A 21,800-nucleotide genomic window follows, 5' to 3' on the forward strand; every position below is an offset into this window, starting at 1 on the left:
CACATCTTGTGCAATATGGTGTTGTACGAGTATCTGAACTGTAGCTATTTTGACTTGCTTCTGAGGTTGACCATTGAAGAAGTTCATGGTAGCTTCCAGAAAGGTGTCTAGTACAAAACAGTGTGTGTCTTAGAGTACTTGTTCTAATTTAAATGCTTTTAAATTATATCTAGGAATGTATCATATTTCAATACAGTACTGCTACTGTGGCCTGCCTTTCTGCAGGACAGTATTTTATATGTTGCAATGTGTAGTGTAAAAAAAGAAAAATAGAAGCTTCAGCACTTTCGAATAGTGTTCCAAGAACTCTAAAAATGCTAAACAGCTTTCTCTGTCTGATGTAAAGCAACACTCACTCTTTGCAGACCATAACATGTCAGCCTTTGGGCAGCTTCTTGTCATGTGCTCAGAGTAGACAGATGTGTTGGAACAAGTGATCTGTGGCTGGAAAGTCATCATTCCAGTTGGTTTATGGAGAGCTAATGAGTAAGTACTTTTCCTCAAGCACAGAGGAGGGGAAAATCTTAAAAAAAAAAAAAAAACAAAAAAAACCAACAACAAACAATCCCAAAACACCAACAAAACACAAAACCAAAAACCAGAAATCAGAAATCAAAAATGTATGATTAAAGACACTACATGCCTGAACATGAGCATTTCCTGCTTCTGGCATCAGTGCTGTGATAGGAAATGTTTAGGTCATAACATATATGTTTAGAATTAGGCATCCTTGAATTTATTTAGGATACGTTCAAACTTGCAAATAGAAATCTTGAACTCAGCTATTCTTTGGAAGCTTAAATATTTTTTATGTCATCATCATGGCTTGACTTCGCGAATGAAGATTTGGGAAGGGCTTTACCCATGCTTACTACAAGCGCGCTGATGACTAAGAAGGCCAATGTGGGATAGGCAAATCCGGCTACAAAAAGCACAGCAGAAGGTCTTCTTGGGTGGAACAGGTGGGGCGCGATTCTTCCTGCGTTGTCTTTTCTCCTCGAGACTAGTTCTTCGTGAGTTCTCAAAGGAGTCAGCGGCATTATGTATGGTGTGTCTCCAAGTCTCCCGATTGGAGGCCAGGGTGGACCACTGATGGTAGTCAATATGGCCAAGGCTAAGGTATTGTTTCAGGGAGTCCTTATATCTCTTCTTTGGGGCACCTCTCTTGCGGCTACCGGTGGCAAGTTCACTGTAAAACACGATCTTGGGGTGGCGGTGATCCTTCATTCTAGAGACATGCCCTGCCCAGCGCAGCTGCAATTTCAGCAATATGGCCTCGATGCTGGTGACCCCTGCCTGTTCGAGGACAGTGACATTAGACACATAGTCAGTCCAATGGATGTTTAGAATTGTACGGAGGCAGCACTGATGAAAGCGTTCCAGGAGTCGCAGGTGATGACGGTAGATGACCCATGATTCAGACCCATATAAAAGTAGACAATACAATGGCTCTGTAGACACTGATCTTTGTACTTTTCTTCAGGTGTTTATTGCACCAGACTCTTTTATGGAGTTTTTGGAAGGCTCTATATGCCTTTGCTATTTTGTTGTCTATCTCTTTGTCGATCGTGGCATCCAAGGAAATAATGCTTCCCAGATAGCTGAACTGCTGAACTGTCTTAAGCTCTGACTCGCCAATGGTAATATGGGGATGGCTATAATCTTCTTGCGGTGCAGGTTGGTAGAGGACTACTGTCTTCTTCAAGCTGACTTCCAGCCCAAAAACCTCAGCCGCCTCCGCAAAGCAAGACGTTAAACGCTGCAGAGCTGCTTCTGTGTGGGCAACAAGGGCGGCATCATTTTTTATGTAGATCTTGCATAACTGATTACATAGAGCAGTGATGATTGGAGAATATTTTACACATCTATTTTTTGTCTTCCTGTGTATATCATATCCATCTTAATGTATATCTTTTATTTCATTTTAGCACTGGAAAAAATTACTACGAGTATTTTTATTTACATGCAACTCAAATTTGGATGACATCATAGAATCATTAAGTAATTTGGGTTGGAAGGAACTTTCAAAGCTCGTCTAATCCAACCCCCTGCAATGAGCAGGGACATCTTTAACTAGAACAGGTTGCCCACATAAACCTGGCCTTAAGGAAGCAATGAGGATGTACAAAGTGCACCATGATGGAAAGCAAGCTGTAAATATCCTGCAGTTGTTTTTTGTGTAGAAATACTTCATGATAGGTTCACTTGGGTTATGGTCATACCTTGGACAAATACCCATCACAGAATCTTTTGCATTTTTGATTGTCATACAGAATATGTAGTTCCATTTAATGCCTTCCTATTCCTACAGATAATGCTTCCACTTTTGCTATTCCTCTTCATTTTATACATGGTCATGTGTTACATATGTAAGAAGAATGGCATTATCACTGAATTAGCATATTGAGGAACTTTCTCTTTGAATACAAAGCCCGAGTATTTTAAAATTAGTGCAACTATTTTGAGTGATTCATCTTCTTCTGAAAGATTAATTCAACTGTGACAGCTAAACAAAACAGTCTTCACCATTCCCTGTTTGTGTGAAGATCACAATGAAGCAATGAGTTAAATGTAGTACCCATAATGCATGGATAACTGCCTATTGCCAAGAAAGTATTAATCTCTTTAGTCACAATGGTGGAACTTCTATGCTATTAACTACTTTATGAGTTGTTCTGTCATTTATCATTCCTAAGCAATAGTATTAGTAATGCTGTTTTATTTTTGTTTTTCAGAGTCAAAGGAATTGTGCAGTGAGGGAATAGATAATGAAGTACCTACCCATTAGTAACTGTCTGAGCCAGCTTGGTCTTGCAGAATATTGCATGCTTTTTGAACAATATGATGGCATAGAGGTAGGAACTAGCTTTATTAATAAAATTCTTGAGAAAATGTCAAGCAAAATGATTTGATGAAAGTGATTAATGTTCCATACTATGATATTGGTGCAAAAAATTTAAAGGCTGGTAGTTTGTGTTTGTCTTAGGAAAGGGGGAAATAAAACCAATGCCTTTTGTAACTGTGTACTAAGACTCCCAGGGAAATAGACTTTTACTGGGGAGCTAGGCAAAATGAACATTGTTTTTAATGCTGCTTGCCCTATGTTAGTTGTGGCTGTCTCAGATATGGTAACAAATGTATATGTTCACAAAAATAAGAACATATAAGTAACTTTTGTTCTGTAAAAGTTAACAGTGAAGTTTCTTTCGTAAAATACGGTGTTAGGTAAAACATACACTTTTGTGTCAATTGTTATATGACGTTGTTTCTAGATAAATGGGTACTATGTGGTTTAACAATAATCTTTGTTGAGCAAATACCATGTTACAGAAGGGCCTTCCATCAGTAATCTTGAAGATCCCTAGAAATTTATATAGAAATTCTTAAGAAGCCCTTTTCCCACAGGTATTTCTTGATCAAAATTTCTTTTTATTGTCCATTTTGTGTTTTCGGTTCTTATCATCCATATACAGAATTTTTGAATTTACATACTATATAATCAACTGCTAATTTGCCATATTTTAGTTAGGTCTCACTGTATTTCCAATTCAGAACATTTGTGTACAAAAAGAAACCCCACAACAAACCCACAACTGAATGTTCTTATCAAGTCGAAAGATCTTTGGATTCACTTTTAAACAAATTTTTAATAGATGTGTTCTTGTCAATAATCCAATTTTCATGAAGTAGCACTGAAGGGTATTTAAAATTGATTTCAGTGTCACATATGTGCTGCTGGTGTACCAGAGTTCTTTTTGTCATGGTCATCTCATAATCCAAGCAAAATAAAAACAGATTTTGAAATATAAGTAGAATTTGTCACAACTAGGAAAAGGACATCATTTTCTTCTTTGCCAAATGGACCCAGTCAGCAAGACAGAAGCACGTTGGAAAATGTTGTTTTATCATTCACACTCACTGTAAGACAGAAGACACAGAATAGACAATAATATAGAACCCTGGGACAGCTGTTTTGACAATCAAAAAACACCAAAAAACCTGCGGCAAAGACAGCTTACAGTTTACAAAGCTTGAATGCTGCCTGGAATAGTTTTTGCTGAAGTGCAAAACTTAAAAATAGGCTTAGTGCATCACTCTGCATACAATGGACTTTTTTGAGGTTCAAGGCCATGAGTCAGGCTTTCATTTCTGCAATATCTGTAGATTACAAGCATTTTATCATTTCTTAGTTCCTCAGCCAAACTGAATACTTTCCTAACCCAACACTTTGAGAAAACACCTAACTTAACCTGATTTCACATACTTACTAACCTGCTTAATACAAGGATATATGCTGAAGAATCAAGCTTCTAAGTTCTTAAAATTCTGAGTAGTTTTCTTTGATGTATTCTACTTTTCAAAATAATTACTAATAACTATTTACACTGGGTTTTTAATCTCTGCAGTAGCAAGTATGATTATATCCATTTTTTTGAGGACAGTGATGTACAGTCTCTTGAATTAAATTGTTCTTAGGTAAGTAGTAAATACATGGCAGTAGAAGACAAGAGTTCTTGGGTTGCAGTCAACTGCAACTGCTGTAGCCAGTTCTTAAGACAAATCAGAAGATGGTTATGTACTTGAACAAAGAAAAAAATTTCATGTCAGGAAGCTTCTCCCTGACAAAACTTCCACATGCTAGTGTTGTCTGCTGCAAAATGCAGCAAGCTCTTTAAAGCTACTAAAAAATTCCCAACCCAAATACGTCTATAAAAGCTCCAACTCTCTTACCCTGAGCATATGCTGTTCAGTACCAGGGTTAACACCAGCCCTTATTGTGTTCCTCCTTACAAGCTTTTTTTCTAAGGTTTGAAGAACAGGCAGACTGCATTTTACTTCTTTGTATGTGTACCCCATTTTTCTTAGAGGATGATTTTGTGGGTTTTGGATGGGAGGGTGCTGAGGTTTTTTGAGGAAAGCAGAGGGAGCCTCTGTCACTCTTGAAAAGCTGAGAAGTCCTTTCTACTCAAATGTGAATGCATCATTAGAACCAATTTTTGCATTTGGGTAAACCTTAAAAGTGATAATGTAAGAATAATAATTAATCAACTTCTTTCTTTCATCTCATTAGATACATATGAGGTATCATTTGAGAAAAACTTAATAGGGTATTTTCAGGCACAGCTATATTTACCTAATAGCTTTTGAAACAGTTACAGCAAGTGACATAAAAAAATAGAGGCTTTCAGCAATTGGAGGTCTACTCAGTCTAAATCAAAGAATTACAGGCTTTTGCAGTGGTTTTAGTTTGAAAGAGGGAATCAAAAATTACCACTTCAAAAACAGTGGCTCATTTAGAGTAGGAATTCTGTGTCGTCTTGTTTACATAGTGAAACAATGTGATTTTTGTTTTTTAGGATCCTAGGCCTTACTTGTCAAATCTCCATTAAGGTCAGGTTTAGTAATATAACTTGCCAGTAACAAAGGGTAGTGCATCCTATGGGTTTATCCCTACCTAATTTACAGTGAAAGTGCAGAACCACAGAAATGAAAAGAAATACATTTGATCATCAATTTTCTGCTTTGGCTGTGTTTTCTTTTGCTCTAAAAGGTGTCATCCTCAAATGAAATGTTGTACATACTTACGAATCAACAAATTGAAATTTTGTACTGATTTTTAAATAGTGCATTGCACTTATTTTGAAAATCAAATAGTAATGATGTTGTGGCAGGAAACAGGGATAAAAAGATAAGAGTTATATTTGATTACCCAAATGTATAATCTGGAAATTCATGTTTTTCCAAACAGTGTCGCAACCCATGTTATCTACTAATTACAGTGACAGTCTCTTTTGCGGACACCCCCTTGTTGTGGGGAAAGAGTTTGCGTGCCCTTGTGAGGTTGGGAGCTATGCTGGTGGTGGCACATGCCTCTGGTAGGGTCTCCTATGCCAGACAGGTCTCAACTGAAGGGTTAGACAAAGTGTGTCCATGGGCAGGATGAGCTCATTAGCCTTCAGACAACCATCCTAAGAGAAGGACAACTCCAACTTCAAACCCGGGCAGATGGAGCTCGTAAAGCCCTGTAAGGCCATCCATCTAAGATAAGGACACTCTAATTAAACCTACGACCTGAGGATTTTGCTGTCACTGTCCAAGCTCGCTAGGCCCTGGCAGATAAACCTCAGGTATAAAGGGTGGGGCCACTTCCGCGCATGCTGTGCCTCACCTAAAGAATCCACTGTGCAGGCCCGAAGGGTTTACCCACACTTGCAAAGCCTTGTAGTGACAGGTGAGGGATGAAACGGCAGGTGATAAAGTGCACTGGAAGTTGCAGACCCAACCCTGCATGCAGGCGGTTCAGGACATTGGTGGCTCGAGACTGACCCAGGAGATGACAGTCTTGTTTGGCAACGTTCTGAATGACCAAGCAGCCTTATTTTTCAAGGAGGGCACTGCTTGCTCCATATGGAGAAAGGCCTAGAAAAGCTGGCCTAGCCAGAGCTCATTTACCCCTCCACCTGGTTTACTAGCCGCTGCCAACGGGCATCTTCTGTTGCGGTCGATTAAGGACAAAGAGACAAAGGCATACACCTGCCTCCAAAGATGTGTCCAGATTGACACTCGCATGTTGGAACATCAGAACCATGCTTGATACAGAGAACAGCGGGTGTCCTGAGTGCCGTTCTGCGCTAATTGTCCATGAATTGTCACAACATCGATATTGCTGCTCTTAGTGAAGTTTGCCTTCATGAGGAAGGTAGTCTTAAAGAACATGGTGCCGCCTATACACTCTACTGGTCAGGCAAATCCAAAACTGAAAGTCATCTCTCTGGAGTTGGCTTCATGATTAAAAACTCCATAGTCTCTAAACTTGAAAATCTGCGACAGGTCATTCCAATTGTATTATCTCCCTACGTCTTCCACTACACAATAAGCAACACGTTGCTCTTTTCAGCATATATGCTCCAACTCTGCAAGCTGACCCTGCAGAAAAATTCTACTCCGACCTGCGTCACCTCACTCAAAAGGTTCCTATAGAAGATAAGATCATAATCCTTGGTGACTTCAACGCCTGAGTAGGTAAGAACTTTGAAGCCTGGAAAGGAGTACTAGGCAAGCACGGTGTTGGCAGCTGCAATTATAACAGTCGCCTCTTACTAGAATTCTGTGCAGAGCAACAGCTTACCATCACCAACACTATTTTCCAGCAGAAAGACAGCTGGAAGACAGCCTGGATGCATCCTCTATCTAAACATTGGCACTTTATTGATTATGTCTTAGTGCGGAAGAGAAATATTCATGATGTTTGTCACACCCGAGTAATGCCTAGTGCAGAATGTCAAACAGACCACCACCTTGTGCGTTGCAAACTTAATTTCCACTTCAAGCCTGAATATAAGAGGGGCGGCATTCCGAGGAGGAGGCTCAATGTTAATAATCTTCAAATAGCTGCAGTGAGGGCCAGCTTTCAGGCTAACCTTCAAACTAGGCTTGAAGACCAGCTTATAGATTGTTCTCCTGAAGTGCTTTGGCAACATATTAAAAATAGCATCCTGCAGTCCTCCGTAGAATCCATTGGGTTCTCCTTAAAGAAAAACAAAGACTGGTTTGACGACAGCAACCAGGAAGTCCAGCAATAGCTGACAAAGAAGAGATCTGCTCATCAAGGACCCCTCACTCAGCCACTTTGCCAGGTAAGAAAAGAAGCCTTTCATATTGCATGTAGCAAACTCCAACAGAAACTTGGAGACATCCAGAACAAGTGGTGGCTCAACCTAGCAGAAAAGACTCAATTATGTGCAGATCTGGGTGACCACAGAGGATTCTATGAGGCTCTGAAGGCAGTGTATGGACCCACATTTCAGGTTCAAAGCCCCTTGCTTAGTGCAGATGGCCAAACGCTTCTTACAGATAAAATCTCCATCCTGAATCATTGGTCTGAACATTTTCGAACACTCTTTAGTGCTAACCGTGTAGTCCAAGGCGAAGGAATCCAGCACATTCTACAGCATCTGGTGTAAAACGAATTGGATTTAGACCCTACCATGGAAGAGACTCTTAAGGCTATACAGCAGGTGAAAACTGGCAAGGCAGCTGGGGTTGACGGAGTCCCACCTGAAATCTGGAAGCATGAAGGCCAAGCACTTCATGCTAAATTTCATGAACTAGTTGTGTGCTGTTGGGAACAAGGTAAATTACCATCAGATTTTCATGATGCAATCATCCTCACTCTGTATAAGAAAAAAAGTGTAAAGTCAGACTGCTCAAGTTACCGAGGTATAACTCTGCTCTCCGTTGGTGGAAAAATTCTTGCAAGAATACTATTGAGCAGATTAGTACCCGCTATCACAGAAGAACTTCTACCTGAAAGTCAGTGTGGTTTCAGGGCTAATAGAAGTCCCACAGACACGGTATTTTTTCTCAGGCAACTGCAAGAAAAGTGTAGAGAGCAGAATAAGGGGCTCTATGTAACTTTCGTTGACCTCACCAAAGCTTTTGATACTGTGAGCAGAAAAGGCCTGTGGCTGATCTTGGATTGTCCCCCCAAATTCCTCAAAATGATTATTCTGTTACATGAGGGTCAGCAAGGCCAAGTCGGATATGGTGATGCACTCTCTGAGCCCTTCCCAATAACCAGTGGTGTGAAACAAGGTTGCGTTCTTGCACCAACTTTATATGCAATCTTCTTCAGCATGATGCTCCAAAGGGCTACGGTAGAACTTGACGAACAAAACAGCATTTATATTCGATATCGTACTGATGGTAGGCTATTCAATCTAAGGCAACTGAAGGCCCACACTAAGACCCTAAATCATCTTGTCCATGAAATGCTTTTTGCTGACGATGCTGCCCTTGTTGCCCACACAGAAGCAGCTCTGCAGCGTTTAGCATCTTGCTTTGTGAAGGCAGCTGAGCTTTTTGGCTGGAAGTCAGCTTGAAGAAGACAGTAGTTCTCTACCAACCAGCACCACAAGAAGATTACCATCATCCCCACATTACTATTGGCGAGTCAGAACTTAAGTCAGTTCAGCAGTTCAGCTATCTGGGAAGCATTAGATTCTCGGATGCCACGATCAACAAAGAGATAGACAACAGAATAGCAAAGGCATATAGAGCCTTCCAAAAACTCCATAAAAGAGTCTGGTGCAATAAACACCTGAAGTACAGAGATCAGTGTCTATAGAGCCATTGTATTGTCTACTCTTTTATATGGCTCTGAATCATGGGTCGTCTACTGCCATCACCTGCGACTCCTCTAATGCTTTCATTGGCGCAGCCTCCGTACAATTCTAAACATCCATTGGACTGACTCTGTGTCTAATGTCACTGTCCTCGAACAGGCAGGGGTCACCAGCATCGAGGCCATATTGCTGAAATTGCAGCTGCGCTGGGCAGGGCACGTCTCTAGGATGAAGGATCACCGCCTCCTTAAGATCGTGTTTTACGGTGAATTTCCCACCAGTAGCCCCAAGAGAAATGCCCTAAAGAAGAGATACAAGGACTCCCTGAAACAATACCTTAGCCTTGGCCATATTGACTACCATCAGTGGTCCACCTTGGCCTCCAATCGGGAGACTTGGAGGCACACCATACATAATGCTATTGACTCCTTTGAGAACTCATGCAGAACTAGTCTTGAGGAGAAAAGACAACGTAGAAAGAATCACGCCCCGCCTAAAAGGCCCAAGGAGACCTTTCACTGTGCTTTTTGCAGCTGAATTTGCCTACCTCACATTGGCCTTTTTAGTCATCAGCGCGCTTGTAGTAAGCGTGGGTAAAGCCCTTCCCAAATCTTCGTTCGTGAAGTCAAGCCATGATGATGCTGACAGTGACTGTCCTCTTGATGATATAAGCCTTTCCTTTCCGATATTGTTATGCCACTCAGTTCACTCTGAGATTTATCTTTCTTCATTAGCTTAAGTGCAGTTGGCATGCTAGCACTACTTACAAATTATTGTGCAAAGGAATAATAACTTTTAGAAACTCCCCGTCTATCTTGACCACTTTTGAGAGAAGAAACAGACAATGAATTAATGCTTTAAAAGATAAGTTCTTTGTCACTTCAGTGACAAGGCTTTTCACAACAAAAGGGCTTCATATAGCGTATAAATATACTTACATTTGCTGTTACGTAGCTTACAGATCAGAAACAGCAAACTTGTCTGAGAGAAATTAGAATTATCCTGGACTAGTAGGTATAGTATGTTCCTTACTCTGGCATTTGCTGCAGGACTTATTCCATCTTACAGAAGTTGATCTTAGAAAAATGGGAGTTGAGAACTGAGTCCACATAACACACATCATTTCCAATATTCTACTGATTCAGGATGTAGAAAGAAAGACAGGTAAGATTTTCATGTTGTCTCTTAAAGAGTGAGAGGATGACTTAAGGCAAATACTCCTGTCACAAAGAGGTGATAAATGAATACTATGATTCAGCCCAAGATACTGTCTAAAATACTAAAATACTAAGATGCCTCACTGGAGTGAGGAATATGGATCACAGGGGTACTTTATGCAGACAATAAGAGGAATAAACTAAACATTAAACTGCTGCCAGGGTTTTAAAAAATTATATAACCTGTATGCTTAGAAAGATACAATGAAGTTATCAGACCAAGTGATGGAAGACTGTGTCACAAATGTCTTCATGACATTTCACAGTATCACAGTATCACAGTATGTTAGAGATTGGAAGGGACCTCAAAAGATCATCTAGTCCAATCCCCCTGCCGGAGCAGGAACACCTAGATAAGGTTACACGGGAACGTGTCCAGGCAGGTTTTGAATGTCTCCAAAGAAGGAGATTCCACAACCTCCCTGGGCAGCCTGTTCCAGTGTTCTGTCACCCTCACTGAGAAGAAGTTTCTTCTCAGGTTTAAGTGGAACCTCTTGTGCTCCAATTTGTACCCATTACCCCTTGTCCTTTCATTGTTTGCCACTGAGAAGAGCCTGGCTCCATCCTCGTGACACTCCCCCTTTATATATTTATATACACTAATAAGGTCACCCCTTAATCTCCTCTTCTCCAAACTATAGAGACCCAGCTCCCTCAGTCTTTCCTCATAAGGGAGATGCTCCACTCCCTTAATCATCTTAGTTGCCCTGCGCTGGACTCTCTCCAGCAGGTCCCTGTCCTTTTTAAACTGAGGGGCCCAGAACTGGACACAATATTCCAGATGAGGTCTCACCAGGGCAGAGTAGAGGGGAAGGAGGACCTCTCTCGACCTACTAACCACCCCCCTTCTAATACAACCCAGGATGCCATTGGCCTTCTTGGCCACAAGGGCACAGTGTCGGCTCATGGTCACCCTGTCGTCCACCAGGACCCCCAGGTCCCTCTCCCCTACACTGCTCTCTAACAGGTCATTCCCCAGCCTATACTGGAACCTGGGATTGTTCCTGCCCAGATGCAGGACTCTACACTTTCCCTTGTTATATTTCATCAAGTTATTCCCCGCCCAACTCTCCAGCCTGTCCAGGTCCCTCTGGATGGCAGCACAGCCTTCTGGCGTGTCGGCCACCCCTCCCAGCTTAGTGTCATCAGCAAACTTGCTGATAGTACACTCAATTCCCTCATCTAAATCGTTGATGAATATATTAAATAATGCTGGTCCCAGTACCGACCCTTGAGGCACTCCACTAGATACAGGCCTCCAACTAGACTCCGCCCCATAGACTACAACTCTCTGGCTTCTCTCCTTCAGCCAGTTCACAGTCCACCTCACTACCCGATCATCCAGACCACACTTCCTCAATTTAGCCGCAAGGATGCTGTGGGAGACCGTGTCAAACGCTTTGCTGAAGTCAAGGTAGACCACATCCACCGCTCTGCCATCATCCATCCACCGTGTTATTTCCTCATAAAAGGCTACGAGATTGGTCAAGCACGACTTCCCCTTGGTGAAGCCATGTTGACTGCCCCTCATAACCCTCTTATCCTTGATATGCCTTAAGATGGCACCAAGGATAAGGTGTTCCATCACTTTCCCAGGAACGGAGGTGAGGCTAACCGGTCTATAGTTACCCGGGTCCTCCTTCTTGCCCTTTTTGAAGACAGGAGTGACATTTGCTTCCCTCCAGTCCTCAGGCACCTCTCCCGTTTCCCAAGACTTGGTAAAGATGATGGAGAGCGGTCTAGCAATGACCTCAGCCAGTTCCCTCAGCACCCGCGGGTGCATCCCATCTGGACCCATGGATTTATGGATGTCCAGATTGCTCAACTGGTCTTTAACCCATTCCTCATTGACTAAGGCATGATGAGGCATGGAGAGAGGAATAGTGCTTACACAAGTAAACCTGGCCCTCTTTTTCCATCTGGGATTTTGCTATGAATTAACACTTGATCACTAAATCTTTTGTTGCTTTTATGATGCTTTTATCAGTTCAGTATCACAATTCAACTCAAGTGCATAAGAGTTGGAAGAAGGTGTGTAAGATAGTCTACTCTGAGTGGAAGGATATAGTGAGACATTATTCAACTATGACTTCCTGTACAGGATATTTTGAGAATAGCTAACAAGCAGTCTGCCCAGTAATACTAAAGATCGCTGTTTAAGGCTTTTACAGGTTCTGTGTGAAGCAGTGATTTACTTGGCTAATATTCCTGCTTTTACCCTCTCTTGGTCAAGCTAAAAAGACTCCTGGAGCATATGTAAAAATCAAATATTGGTAAAATGTGTTTAGATACTTGTCACTTTACAGAAGAAACTAGAAGTGTTTGCATACAAGTGGATCAGTGTATTGTATCAATATTTTCTTAGGAGTTCAAAATTGGCTTAATAATTACATAACTTCTACAATTCATTGGTTTAACTCTTAAAATATGAATATAAATATGACAGTTTTTGTAACTGCTTCTGTGAACAGCTTACGAAGTTATTCAAGTTGATTACTGCAGTGAAACTACAGGTACTGCAATTACAGTAGATTTTCATGTGGCATTAAGACTGCATTTTGTAACCTTTTCAGGTACTGGTGTGAGGAACATAATACAGTTCTCAGTGTAATGTTCTTTTCAAAGCAAAGGACTGCTCACTATGATGATTTAGAGAGCTGTGTAACATTTGAATCAACTCACTGGAATGTTCCTAATGCTGTTAATATAGCTACAACTCGTGATTGTTCAACTTCAGCTATACTGAGATAAACCTAATCTTGCTGTGCTGTTGATTTCAGTGAATTTGAATTGGACATTTTATCTCCAAACTGTATGTGTTTTTTGACCTCCGGACGTGTGTCTTGCATGGTGACAGCATGATACCATTTGGTTTTTTAGGTTGGTTGGTTTTTTTTGTCAGGTAGGTGTTAGAATTCTTCAAGCTAAGTTCTAGTAACAGTAGTGCTGGTTCCTATTTTTATGGGCATTTTATCTTGGTGAGCCATGTTTTTATTCATTCTGGTTTTGGCTAATGAAAATAAGTGTGTAATTGAATTCTGTGCTTGGAAAAATAGAGCTAAAATTGATCTTTGAATTGTTCTGTTTACACCACGATATTTACATCCTAGATAGCTTTGCCTATTAAAGATTTTGTGGGAAGATTGCAAAACAGATCAATTCAGTCAGCCATACATGAGTGCAGACTGCTTTGTTTTCACAGCAGGGGCTAATGGTTGTTATCTAGCCTCCAGCCTATTATGACATGGTTTTGTTTTGTGTCTGTCTTTAACAGAGTGCTATGTCTAGGGGCAAAATGCCTAACCAGTTATGTTTTTTCTCTGTACTAAACCTTACTGAAGTCAGACATTAGGAAAAAAATAATTTTTTTTATAATCTTCAGTTCTATTAAATTAATACTAATGGCCTACTAATGTACTTAGCAGCACAGAGGAAAGGTTATGCTATCAGTTTACTGTTATCTTGAGCTTCAAAACAGCAGCATCACATTTGTTGCTGGTTCAACAGTTTCCAGACAGTGCTTGATGTGATAAGTTCCTTTAATACGTAAGCATTTTCACAAGGTTAATTTCATAGGACTGAGCATTTCATTTGAACAGCGAAGTTAAGTTTTGGGGAACTTTGTAAAAATATTTTCTGTTTTCTGAAATGTTATCTGGTTCTACAACTACTTGAACAGAATGTGTCTTGGTACACTAAGATTTTGCTTCAACCTATCTTAACTCTAGCTACTCAGGCTGTGTTTCCACAGTAATTAGTATCAAGATCTGTGCATTGACATAATGCCCAGCAACACATTTGACCTGGATCAAATATGTGCACATGATCGCCTATCTGTTGAATTAGGCAGAGTACACAATACAAAGTTCACTACCTTTATGCTTTTACACTATCTTTCTGCAAGTCAATGGTAGGGAAGTTATTAGAATAACTGGTTTGACATAAGCAGCCTTAGCTAATAGGTAGAAAAATAACCATTCAAGATCATTAAAACACTTCGCTCCAGCAGAAACAATTTTATAGTGCATCAATGCTTTGAATAATGGGGCTCTGACTTTTCTGATCAGTATGAGAAAACTGAAAGGCTGCTGTTCCACTGAATCTTAATCTTAGTTGAAGCTGAGGTTCCAAAATGCCAGCCTAAGCAGCCTGTGCCCTCTTCAGCTTTCCTTTAACTGCTTTTGCCCTATCTCTTGTATTTTCCCTTTTGTTGTCAGTAAAGCTATCTTGCAGCTGCATGGTGAACCCACGGGGAAATTTATCTGTCTGAAACCAATTTTTTTTTCCCCTTAATGTTCATCCAGATCAAGTCCTTATGCCAGTTCATTGTTCAGCTGCACAAACACTTGTACGAGTGGCTAAGGAAGAGACAGCAGAGGTTAGGCCTAGTGGCTGAAACAACCCCACTGCCTAAAGTGAAGCTACAGCTAAAGGTGTTCTATGAAGAGGCAAGTCACTCTCTGCTCCTCTCTGGATATTAGAAAGAGACAGATGAATTCAGCAGATAATTCAGTCCACTTTCAGTTTTAATTACCTTATGTAGGTGCTTATATTTTTTTGTTGATTGTAGAGATATCTCCAGATGGCTAACTTCCTGGCACATCACTCAGGAATGCTGACAGCTGGTGGAGTGAAATTAGACCTAAAAGCTACATCTGTAGTTGGCTTGGAACACTTTATCTCTTATTTTGAGTGCAGTCTTTGAATTTCAAGAAAGCACTAGTTTCCTTTCCTCTAAATCCTGATCTCAAAATTTGCTTAGGGCTTTGTCACTGTTTTTCATTTCCTTGCAAATCAAAGTACACAAGTGGAAAAATATTTACAAATTCTGCAAACTTTCTTCAAAAGTACAAAATTGTTACCAGTTTGGAACACCTACCACTGTTTCATGAACAGAAGACAACATGGCTGTGTACTTAGTCAGACTGATAGCTGCTCAGACCTTGGATCAGGTAATGGCAGAGGTTTTTTTTATAATCTTATAAACAAAAATATAATTTTATAAACAGGTAAGAGCACACCAACCCATAGTGATGGTTTACCAGAATGCTTTCTCAGCCTCTAAGCATTTTATCTGACAAAAATGAAATTTCAAAAAGGTATGAATGTGATGAGCCATAAATACTCTTTCCACAGCCCTTTTGCCTGTAACTTGACTTACCTTTAGGTGCGCACTTCAGTTCATTTTGGATATTAGTGTCCTGCCACCTAGGCCAGTATCCATTCATAGCATGCTATGACTCCTTTAAGATGTACCTTTTGTCTTGTGTTCCAGAGAAATTGTAGAATCAGAGGGTGGGGCCTGCATCTTGCATGGGCTTGTTCCAGTATGGAATGAAGACGCATCCAAAAATTTGGGTACTAAACCACTCCTAAGTAAAGCAAAATATGGGCTGTGTTCTGTCTGTGTGTATAGGAATGTTCTCAGCATCTATCTAACACCTTTTTATAGTCTTAGAAATGTTTGTTTGGCATGACAAAGAAGCCAGGAAATAACATACCCTCTTCTAGAAGTGACTTCTGGTATGGGAGGAGCTGATGACAAATCAGCTGTAATCTGACTCCTATATTCCCAGAGCATGAGGCATAGCACTCTACCTGTAAAATCAGTAGTTCAAGGCAGGCATCCTGAAAGCATAACCCAGCACTTAAAGTATAGCTCTAGAAAGGAACCATCGTTTTCTCAGTATCCTCTAACACAACTAAACAAGGGCTTGAAGCTGTGAGAGATTGAAGCAGAGTAATGTTTAATTGTGTTACCATATTGCGCTACGATCTGTAGGAGTGTGGTTTTATTGTTATTTCTTATGACCTACAATGAAAGAATATATTGTGCTTCAGATATGTTAAGGAATCCCACCTTGATGTGACCAGCTCCTTCAGTACAGTAGAAAAGTTACCCATACAGAGGGTAATGTAAATATATAAATGCAAGTATCTATTTTGAGACTATAAAAAACCCCAACACCTTGGATATTGGCAGACATGGAAGTATTTCTTGGTTCCTTTATAACAATGAATTTAAATAGAAAATTATTTTGGAAAGCTTTGATAATTTGACTGTTGCAATGTTTGTGTATGTTAAGCATTGATGATGTGCTTTTCCGTACATCATTGGTTGAATTATGAATGGAAAGACATATAGGAAGCTAAGTGACAAGAAGTTGTGTTTTTTAATTGAATGTTCTACAAGTTAGAAACTTGTTTTTCTATCACCTTATTTTTTGAGCTGAATTCTGATTAATAGCATTTTTATGGCTTAATTAACATCTTCATTAACATTTTTTAAGTGTTTTCCTTTGGGAGGCTACGGGTAGAAAGACTCTTTCCTTTTTGTCTTGTATGGGTTTTCTTATACAGAAGATTGAAGTTTTAATAGGATATTTATTTAAATATTTTATAACATGGCATACAAAGACAACAGCCTTAATGGATTTAAATAAAACATATGCATTGACATAATATGATAATTGATATAACATAGTAGCATAATTGGCATTGATATAATTCCAAGGCTAGGTTAAACAGAGCCTTGGGCAACATGGTCTAGTGTGAGGAGTCCCTGTCCATGGCAGGGGGTTGGAACTAGATGATAAGTTTCTTTCCAACCCAAGACATTCTATGAATCTACTGTGGGTGAATATAAAAAAAATGCAAAAGTTGAATTAGGTTAAATATAGTTAGCTAATATTCCATAACTTCCTGCTTTTGGTGGGGAAAAGATTTTGCATTTTAATTCTTATATAACTGTTTCTGATATGCTGTATCTCTTGCCCTGCTGCAGTAAATATGAAATACTTTCTTGCCATGTTGGTTTTCTTGTCATTCATTATATAGAAGACCTAAGATGTGTGCTATTAAGAAGGAAGATGACCAAGCAGTGCAGATCCTTGCTTGTGATTGGGGTATATAAATAGCAAATTGGGATTATAAGAGAACTCCATATTCAAAGAAGGTGTAAAATAGCCAAGGGCTTCGCACATGGGTTTTCATTACATGCTCAAAAAAATTAACACAAAGCTGTAACTGGTTTTGCTTTATCAACCCCAAATATCTTGTCTTTGATGCTCTCAGATTTTTACTTATTCTGATTTGTGATGCTTCTCTTTGAAACAATACAAATACAACCGAAGTGCTTTGCAGCAGTGGTATGTAGTGACAACCTGGCAGATTCCAGACTCATGCTAAAGTATTCTGGTAGCCTTGCCAATAAATGAAGAGGAGGCTGCTTTGAACATTTCATTTGCATAATAGAGGTGGTATTGCTACCTGTGTGGTCTGTTTTGCTCTCACTGAGATATACAAGGGTATGAAGGTTTTTGCCATTTCTCTTCGAGGAATTCACAAACGTAGATGCTGTTACAAACATACACCTCTCTACCATTTAACTTGTTGAAAGCTCCAACTTCATTTGAAGGCTTTCTGGCCTTCTGTTTATCCTTGTCTCTACATCAGGTATGTTTTAAATGAGAGACTCCTCAACACCTGTCACATACAAATAGAGGCTGTTATTTCTCTTGTGTTAGAGATTTTTTACAGAAACACGGGAAAACAGAAGATCACAAGGAAATCTTACTAGTTCTTCCAGTGCTAGAAGTAAAGAGAGGAAAGTAGACTCCCTTGTAAAAAGGAAACCATAAAACTTTTTCAAGCTTTGTTCCGGTGTTGTATTCCAGTGCAATTTGTCATTCATCAAAACTATTCAATAAAGAAAACTGGTTTTAGTGAAGTTTTCCCCATGTCTTTAAACTTCTTAAACAGATCTGTCTTATCTATGCCAGTACAAGTTGCTTGACATGATTTTCAATACCAATTTGAGAAGGGGGGGAGGAACTAAGACTACCTGACCCAAAAACTACATGAACTTCTATAATTCTGAGAACTCCTGATAGCTACAATGAGACTTTCTTGTTGGTTCCCCTCCCCCCTCCCCCCCCCCCCCCCCAATCCTCCCAAAACTTTTGGCTTCTTTCTGGCTGTAGACTTACAATAATGAGCTGCAGGTTACAGGAGTTTTAACAGTAAGCTAATTTCTATTGGAAAATACTGATTTGTCAGAACTATAGTCTTATAGCCAGTAGTGACTGAAGATCAGGCATCTGGTATTACATATGCCCAGTTTGTACTCTCCTAGGTCTGCAAAACGTTTAAAGTGCTGTAGCAGGAACTCCAGCAAGCCAGAGTATGTTAATGCAACAGTTTGTCACTGAATGAGCTAAGGTAATTTAACTCAAACTTTTCTTCTTTGCTACATCATTATTTCCAGGGTGATCAGGTATGGGACATTTCTGCGTGTGAATGTTTCTGAGGCAAGCAATCCCAAGGCCTCTTGACTGATTCATAACAGACAGCTCTTTGGGAGTTTCTTGAAGACCAAATAGCAAAGCTGGATGTTGGTAGATTTATTATGGAGGTCTTGATAGCTGCTGACTAAACTTGTCTCTTTCACTTGGTGTTTGGGAAGGACCTTAGAAAGCACAGTTGCAGTAGTTCATAGTTTTCAATTAAATATTGTCAGATTTCAGGTACTGGATGGAGCATTTTGCAGTTCTCATTGTCCTACTAATTTGGCCTATCTGTCTTCAATTAATTTGAAAATTATTGGTGAATAAACTTGATTCCTTAACCAACAGTTAGAGTGATCATTATTTTTGCCATGTGGCATCTGTGGGAGTTGAGGGAATGTAGCATTTTGTTTGTTTCAGCCCTTTCTCTTCTAAGACAAGTCTTTAGTAGAAACTTGCTTTGACTTTTGTTTATCTGGGAATCTGCAAGAACTGCTGCGTGAGCAATCCAAGCATACAATTTCCTCATCTTGTGTAGTTACTTCTGCATTTGATCATTACAGCTGCACAGTAGTGTTTTTAAAGTAGATGTATTTTTCTCTGAGTTATTATTTAGGAAGACTATAATCCTGATGTTTAAGGTCAAACTGAAAAGTTTCAATGAATCTTCCTGTATTGTCCCATCATACCGTAAGCCAAGTAGCAAAAACTGGCAAGTAGACAACCCTTGGCATGATTAAGACATGCAGGCTTACCGTGTCACAGGTCTTGGGACCTAGGTAACAGTTCTTTTCCTAATCACTCATCTCTTTAAATAGCTGCTTGTATAGGTGTCTTTGCACTAGGTGGTAAGATGCACCTGTACATACTCCCTTCAGAAAGCAGAAGTCAAGGGTGACCCTAGAAGGCCACAGCAGTGATGTCTGGCCAGCAATGCCAGCACACTGCTGGTTTCTCAGCCTCCCCATGGCTCATGTGACAAAGGACAGTGCTTCACCATTAACATTTATGTGGCAAGGTGATAGGCAGAAAATGTGATGCCATGTAATAGCTAAGGGGCATGTCAGGTCAACATGGAATGCTGGTACTGTGCTTCAGGACAGGGGAGCTTCCAGAGTTCATCCCACATCTCAGTAAACCCATTTCCTAAGTGGATATAAAGTATGAAAGCAACAAAAATTTGCAGTGAGGAATCTAATCTACCTTAGTTAATGGTAACTTGTAAGTAATGTAGCTAATTACTCACAAGTAATGTAGCTATAGTTCTGGGCAATCCTGCAGATTCTTCATTCTTGCAGCTTGCAGGCCCTTTAACAGGTTGGCACCAAGTATGTACAAGGATGGGTTGTCTAAATTGTCATACATAAGACAAAGACTAATTTTCATTTTAATCTGATTACAGAATGAAACTCCTCGGAAAAGGATGTAATGAGTCTTGCATGAGTAATCACAGTTTATGCATGGCTGCCCAGCTACCCATCTCATTACTTAACACCCAATCATGTTACTAAGGAAATTACTTCTTTTCTGCTTCTTACTCATAAAAAATGACAATGAAGCATTACTTCCTATGTAATTACAGTGCCTGAAAACCTCCCAAGTTTTAGAATAAGCCAATAGACACCACCTTATGTGCTAACTGACCTGAGGTTTTGGCATGATTTTATGTCTTTTACCTGAACTGTGAAAGTATGGTTTAAATAGAAAAGCAAGATGTTGTTGTTTATGAAATGAGGAAAACAATAGTGTGCACTTCTATAGCATCTTCCATTTGATAAGCTGATATCAAATACTACTTTCTCCTGTGAAAAATATTCATTACTCTGATGTATGTTACAAAAATATAGGTCATATAGAGACTTAGTGGGTCAGAATACTAGAACTGAAAGTTTAATCCAGGTATCTCTACTCCTCTTTCTGTATTTTCACCATGATTCCATTTTTCCTGCACAGAATGTATTACTGAGGCATTTTGGTATCCAAAATGGGTTGTAGTGTGTTGGGTTTTGATTCCTTTCTTTTCCCCCTGCTCCTCACCTCCTTTTTCCAGGTATATTTTGAAGAAAGACTGCCTGAAATATCTTACAGGAAATCTCCAGAGATAGTTACTTGTGTTCTGGAATCCATCACTGTGAAACATTTGTATTACCTGTGTCCTCTATACTTACCTGGTTTTGCACCACTGGCAATGACAAAAGCAGAGTGCCATCAGCTATTCAAGGTTTCTAGCTTTTCTGGCTCATCGGTGGCTCCAATGTTGTTGCATTTGGGGAAAAAATGGAAAAAAATTGGAGTGAGTTCTTATTGTGTGCTTAAGACTCATTTTATGTGGAATTGGTTTGAATTGAAAACTTCAAGGTTCTATTCAGTGTCACTATGATGTTCTAATCTTCTGTAATGTTGGGGGATAAAGTTATTTAAGTGTAGAAGTCTGTGTCCATTAGCATGCCACAAATGGTGATTTATATCCTAGCACTAGTGGATGAATCCTTTTTGAAACTGTTGTCTTTCACATTTGCCTCAACTTTCCTGTTTTGGAAGTGGTTACTGTAATAGGTACACAGCAATACCAGCAGTGATAATGCTTTCCTACTGCACATGCCAGTGTTAAGGAACCCAAGTGGGGCTGCTGGGGAAGGGGAATGCCGGTCAGAAATGTCACTGTGAGCTTCCTTTACATTGGTATGTTAGATAAATTCTTTTTTTTTAATCTTTTGTCTCTTTTTCTTCCCTTACTGCATATTTGAGCATGCTCTGATTTTCTTTTTTTTCTCTCTTACTTTATACTGAACTTCAGCTTTTTAATGCAAAGATTCCACTCATATCTATAAAAATTTCTAGACTTTTCAAATCATTTTCCTCTCTCAATACCTGCCTTTGCAACATACATGATGACTGAAAAATCTTGGGCTGTTAAGATGTTTCTGAAGCTGTAGCTACACTTCAAAGGAGGGTGCAATGCGCTTTGTCTGGAATTGCTTTGTTTTTAAGACAGTTTTGCTGCAAGGTATTTTAGATAGCTGAAACTGCAAAAGTCAGTGCTCTGGACAATACATAAACCACAGACCAGAGAGAGGTAGATGTACTTCTACACAGTACCCAGACATGTCACTGTGGTAAATCACCATGTGGAATTTTAATCCTGCTGTTGTCACCACTGGATATAGTTTAAC

At 39.8% G+C, this 21,800-nt stretch overlaps 1 protein-coding gene and 1 long non-coding RNA gene across 2 annotated transcripts in view; both read left to right on the plus strand.

Annotated features, from left to right (window-relative positions):
• BCAR3 (BCAR3 adaptor protein, NSP family member) overlaps positions 1 to 21,800 on the plus strand; it is a 92,385-nt gene that overhangs the window by 11,292 nt on the left and 59,293 nt on the right. The window lies entirely within an intron of this gene.
• Positions 349 to 10,286, plus strand: LOC133226142 (uncharacterized). Its single transcript, XR_009729415.1, has 3 exons — positions 349 to 486; positions 2,736 to 2,855; positions 10,175 to 10,286. It is a non-coding gene; the product is annotated as an uncharacterized LOC133226142 (long non-coding RNA).

The sequence above is a fragment of the Neopsephotus bourkii genome, unplaced genomic scaffold (assembly GCF_033783945.1).
Source record: "Neopsephotus bourkii isolate Nb327-2 ecotype Australia unplaced genomic scaffold, CSIRO-AGI_Nbou_v1 NB_1768, whole genome shotgun sequence".
Taxonomy (NCBI): domain Eukaryota; kingdom Metazoa; phylum Chordata; class Aves; order Psittaciformes; family Psittacidae; genus Neopsephotus; species Neopsephotus bourkii.